At 32.4% G+C, this 6,324-nt stretch overlaps 1 pseudogene; it reads right to left on the reverse strand.

Annotated features, from left to right (window-relative positions):
* Nucleotides 1-2,840: 2,840 nt before the first annotated feature.
* Nucleotides 2,841-5,398, reverse strand: LOC134237273 (uncharacterized; annotated as a pseudogene).
* Nucleotides 5,399-6,324: the final 926 nt, after the last annotated feature.

Here is a 6,324-nt window from a genome sequence, read left to right on the forward strand (position 1 = left end):
TGGTATTATTCTTTCCCCTTTGACTTAGACATTTTGGGACACTCTACCTATTAAAGCTAAATATTATTAGTAAGCAAACCCCTTCAAGAATCAAAATGTCAAAAAGTCAACACAATATTTTTTTTCTTCTCCTCGTGTTGACCTTTTGATTTAAAAATTCTGTATATAAGAAATTAAAAAACCAGGTCGGCTTAAAAAAAATAACATAATGTGTGTCAATAAGAATTTCAACAGATTGTCGAATGACCAGGTTCTCGAGGGTTTTACTGGTATAATTTGTGAAGAATTTGATTGTTTTAAATGTTAACTTTAGGTCTAGAGCATGCTTTTGAAAAATGAGTAGGCTTCATTTGAAAAGAAAGTTAGTTTTATTAAAAGATAGGAAAATATATTTAAGGTAGGATTCGTCTCTGGTTTCTGACTAGATGGAATATTCAAATTACATTTGTTGATATGTATTATATATTTAGATGTAAGAGATTTAAAAGACCATATTTTTCTTTCCTCATCACAATTATACAACTTTAAGTAGAAAAGGTAAACTGCGTGTGAAAACTAGCAGGGACTATATTTTTGGCGGAATGGTGGCGTATGAAAATATCTTCTTTTCTGCCTCTCAAAATTATTATAGAACATTGAATTTAGTTATAATTTTTACGCAATCAAAGACTAGACGAAATTTTCAAATGTAAGTTAAATTAATAATAAGGGACTAAAGTTTCAAAATATATCAAATAAATAAGATTTTAACATACTAGAACTATGTTGGCTTTAAAATGCTTCAAATCTAAGTACAGATTTGAGCCAAAAATCCGTAAAAAGTGTTATTTCTTTCTTAGTAAACGATCAAAACTTTTAGTTTTTGTATCATTTTGTACCTTTATGTGACAACTTTATTTGAAAATTGGAAAAAGTTAAATATAGGAAGCATCTAAAAATAACTAATGAATCCTTAAAAATTAAGAAAAAGTAGAGGAAATTCGGATTAGCAAATAATCATTTTATTTAAATTATCCATGCCATCTTATAGGCCCTATATAGTAGTATCTTTTTCTTTAATGCAAATAGAAAAACATTCAATCTTTTAAATTACAAGTAGGGATCGCATGATTGGAAACTGTATTTTTTTATTCTTAATGTCCAGGAAAATGGTAATGACCTTGACCTGACCTTGCCTCTAATGTTAAATGGTCAAATTTAATCTCACTGATACCATTACTTAGTGATATTGTCCTCTTGATTCTGTGAAAATTTCATTAATTTTTAAATACAAGAAATGTGAGAAGAACCCTACCTTAAGGTAAAAATTTACTGAAAAATTTAAATAGAAATATAACATACAACAATCATACTCAAAAGTCCTCATAAACGATACAAACTGCGAGCAGAACTAACACGGACCTCAGGAAACCTCAAAGGTGGAATCAGGTGGCATGGAGCAGCAAGCATGTTCATGTTCTTCTTCACCTTATAACTATAGTCCTGCTGGACACGTTATTAAATGTGACGTAAATATAGGACCTTGGGCCACTTATATTGAAAGGTTATAAAATATAGAGAACCCCGATCCTTCAACTGGCGTCGGAATGTTATAAAATATTATGGATTCTGTAGAAGATTACGCCATACGATTGGCCTGATATGAAAAAAAACGTTGCCACTTGTCAGAATGGATTAAATGTACCCGATCCATGTTACAATCGCGTATAAAAAGATTGACGGGCATTATGAAAACCATCTATCCTTCTATCGTCAATAATCTAGACGTGAAAAAAAAGAATTAGATAGATTACATGATACGTACGTACTGGTCCCTGCTGACAAACCAGGTAACAACATTGTCTTCTTTTGTAAGGCTCATTATATAAATTGTACTTTAGAAGAACTTGGATTTAATTGTACAAGTGGTAATCCAACTTTTACTCACAGTGTCCGTTTTGAATACTTTTAATATCCCAGAGAACCAAAATGAATTACAACTACCATAAATATAAATTTACCTAATCAGTTTGAGGTTTTGAAATTTAGAAATTTCAACTAATATATTAACATTCTAAAATTCTAAATCATTTTTAAAAATTGAATTGTTAAGTGTTAGACGGACCATATTGGATTTTGAAAATTCATAAAATCCATACAAACAGAGATACATAGCGGGTTCCGGTAAATGTTCAACCAAGCCTCTTTCTTTACTCCTCACTAAGATATTAACAGTAGTGAAGGAGAAACATCACGATAACTGTGCAACAATATATTCAAGAAGTGTTGTAAATCAGAAATGATTACTTAAAAATTGTAAGGAACTGTTGGACAATTTGAAATCACAAGATTTTACCAAAATCAATAGCTTAAAAACTTACGACTTTTCAACTTTATACACAACCATTCCCCACGATAAATTAAAGTCCAGGCTTTTTGATATCATTATCCAGGCTTTTAAAATCATTGACAGCTGCTACATATTTTGATAAAAATGTAAATTTACATACCTTGTCACTAGTTATTTGCAAAATCATTGTTAAAAATATTTATTCTGATTGTACACACTGAAGTTGAAACATCTACTTATTTTCTGAAGTTGACATCAAAAAGATGCCTGAGTTTCTGATTCACAATATCTATGTTGTTTTTGGAGTTTCGGATTTCAAACAATATTTTGGAATTCCCAGGTGTTCAAACGTTAATAACGTATATAACGTTAATTTTGGAATTCCCACAAGACCTATTTTGTATTCATATGAAGCAGAATTTGTGAAAATCCTATGCGTGAAAAGAAAAAAAACATTTGCTGTGACCTTCATATCGACATTTACGAACAATCCACGTAATGTCATATATATTTCAAAATACAAAGTAATATAATGTTTATTATCGCATGTTTATGTACACATAACGACATGACGTCAATGGAAGTGTCCCCGACTTTATCCATGATGATGGGCGACAGAGTACAGTGTGTCATTCGGCCGTATCTAGCGTTCCATCCGTTCAGAAACTCATTAGGAGACAAATATCCATTGTTATCTGTAAAAAGAATATTAAAACATTGCTCTGTTGACCCTCGTCGCCATAAAACGTACAGACAAAGAAAAGGAACATCGTGAATGGTTTCATTATTAATTGAATCAAACAAAACATTGGCTGGAAACACCAGACAGCCAGAGCGCCAAAAACTTTCGAGGATCAAGAGCGGTAGCCTTGATCTAAGATCATTGTAGGTACTGAAGACATTGTATTGGACTTTTGGACTTTTACGAGAAGCGCTGACTTTTACGGTTGACGAATTACTCTCACACTTAGACAGTTACTTTGACAGTTACGGAAGCTCTTTTACGATATAATAATTTAGATCAACATTTAATTCAACAAGAATAACGGGCTATTTCAAAGCACAGATAAGTTGTCCTTGAAGAAAACAACAACCATCCTACCCTCCAATCCACGCCTTCACGTATAAGTACCCCTAAAACCATTACCATAAGCACCAGAAAGGTTTTCTTTTCCATTATCAATTCTGTACCTCCGTAGACGTGAATGTTTAAATGTCCGAGTAAACAGTCAACTGTAAAAATCAGTGCTTCTCGTAAAAGTCCTTTACGAGGAGCGCTGACTTTTACAGTTGACGCTTACTTTACACTAGGGCTATGTACGGTAGCTCTTTTATGGTATAAATATTTAGCTCAACATTTAATTAAACGGAAATAACGGGTTATTTCAATGCACATATAAGTTGTCCTTGAAGAAAACGACAGCCACCCTTCCCTCAACTCCTGGTCTACACATGTTAGTGCCCCTAACACCATACCTATGACAACTAGAAAGGTTATCTTATGCATTATCAATTTTGTACTTCCGTACATGATACAAGTTTAAATGTCCAAGTAAACCGTCAACTGTAGAAGTCAGTGCTTCTCGTAAAAGTCCATTACATATAATACTTTGTTGAAAGGTGAAAACAAGTTTGACAATATGATTTAAATAAGTATCAAGTTGTTAAATCTACATTTATTCAATTTCTCTTTGTATCACCAGAAATTGGGAAATTATCTACTAGGTCTCATAGCACCTGTCACAATATTTTTAATTTTTAAATAACAACTAATCGAATTCGCTTAATCGATTTTTATTTGTTGATACAATTTATTAAAAGTCTTTATAACGAATTTAATTTTTATATCAACGTCTTGTAATTCGTTATAACATATATATATATACTGTATCAATTTCATTTTTAAGTATTTCAACTCTTTAATTAATTAATTTTCAAAAATCACATAACAGAAAACAGAAGTATGGATATTTCTGTAGACAAATTTGGATACATATAGGTAAATTGAGAACTGGTTTCCTTACCATTGTCGAATCCAGCAAATATATTGTCTAGGTCTCCCTCTGTAACATACAAATCCCTGTCCACGTCCGTCTCTAGGAATATCAACAGCCCATCTCTAGTATCCTGGAAGTCGCAATGTCCATTCCTCCAGCCATTGACCACTTCGTCACGTGACAACTGCCCGTCAGCTGATTACCAAGAAGAGTAATAATTGATATCAATTAGTCCCTTCACAGTAACTAAGGAACTACTCTTCTGCAGGACAAACTAATAACGTTTGGTAGAGTTTTTACTGAGAGATAATTAAAAGAAATTTTTAAACAATCGCTTTACGTCATATTTCACCAACGTGTATATCATTTTGACTTCCAAAGAGCAGTACCACAGTTTTCGTGAAAGGGTCTATTATTTAACTTTGACAGAATAGAGGCTTCAAATGTTTAAAACCTGGAAACTCTGTGTCAAATGTTGGTAGAAATATTTTTTTGAATTCTGCTTTGTCCAAGCCATGTTGGTGGTCAGCATTATACTGGTCAAACAATGCAGGACAATGCTTATGTCCATCGCCATCCCCAAACACGCAATGGACCAACCTTAAAAAAATGGTCAACAAGATCAACTAAGTAAGACTGGAAGGAATTATGGAAATATTTGAAACATATCTAACAGTTACAAAGAACCAGCATTTATATACAAATGACAAGAACAAGACATCTACTCATTGAAATTGCGTATTTTTCGAGGAAACTTTTGTTTTATTAAAGAGACGTTCAGTACTGAGTATTTATAACCAAACGTTGAAAATGCAACAATTAAACCTTAATTATTAGTGTAATTTAATAAATACTGTAGAGATAATATTTATTTACCACAAGCCTCTGAAAGAAGAAATATGAAACTTACAATAAAATTGACAACGAAAGGAAATTTAGTCCCATCTTGCCGGTTTGGATAACACAGATAAGAACCAAATCCCAAAGAGATTGTAAAAGTCGGTCAAATATGTAATTCAAATTATTTAACTCAGGAATGACAAGGTCTATACGTTCACGCAATACCAGTACTGTTCCCACAACGTAACTCTCATGAGAGATAACTATACCACACGGACACACGCAACCTATACAATGATAACAAACCATGTCATATCATGCCAAAACAATAGAAATCTTGGCAATCAAATAATGCATGCTTTTGTAATGTACAAGATAATTTGAATATACCTCGTCTATTTGTGGCTATAGATTCATCAAAGGAACACTTGGAACATCTGAAAAAAGTCTGTAAACAACGGGAAAAAAGATTTAACAAAAGCAACATTTTTTGAAACCCAAATATACCACCCCAATTTGAAAGTATGAATTCATGTTTGCTCTGCTCCTATCTGCTCGTTTTTGCTCTGCTCCTATTTTGTATTGTTTTATGGATTTTTGATGATTTTGAAATACTGTTCGTTATCTCCATATGTTTCATACCATACTTTGGTGTGATACAGTGTACATTGAATTTCTATTTTCTTCGTATTTCAGCTATATAAATGGGTTATAGATGTAGATGAATATATGTCTTTCTTAAATAGACATGAAATTCACCATAAATCTGACATATGTTTCTTACATGTAGATATGATACATATAATATTATATGGCTAGAAAAAGACATTTATGGCAACCTACCTGTTTCAACATAATTTTATTATAAACATGATGACTTCAGCCTTTTCACCACCAACTTATCTTAACATTATATTGCAATATTATATTTAAAAAAGTTTACGTCTCCGAGTTGATTCCATTCGCTAGAAAATGTTGCACGAAGGAGTAATTTCTAAATCAAGTCAATGTATAGTGCAATAAGTTCATCGATTGGTTGTGTATTGTCTTTACGTTCCGCTTGAGGATTTTCACTCAAATAGAGACGTCACCAGATATCTACAAAGGTGCGTCCAATATAGACCTTCACACGGAAATTTAATGCCACTGAGACTCAAC

This window comes from Saccostrea cucullata, unplaced genomic scaffold (assembly GCF_032062105.1).
Source record: "Saccostrea cucullata isolate Sc308-1 unplaced genomic scaffold, CSIRO_AGI_Scuc_v1 ctg12817, whole genome shotgun sequence".
Taxonomy (NCBI): domain Eukaryota; kingdom Metazoa; phylum Mollusca; class Bivalvia; order Ostreida; family Ostreidae; genus Saccostrea; species Saccostrea cuccullata.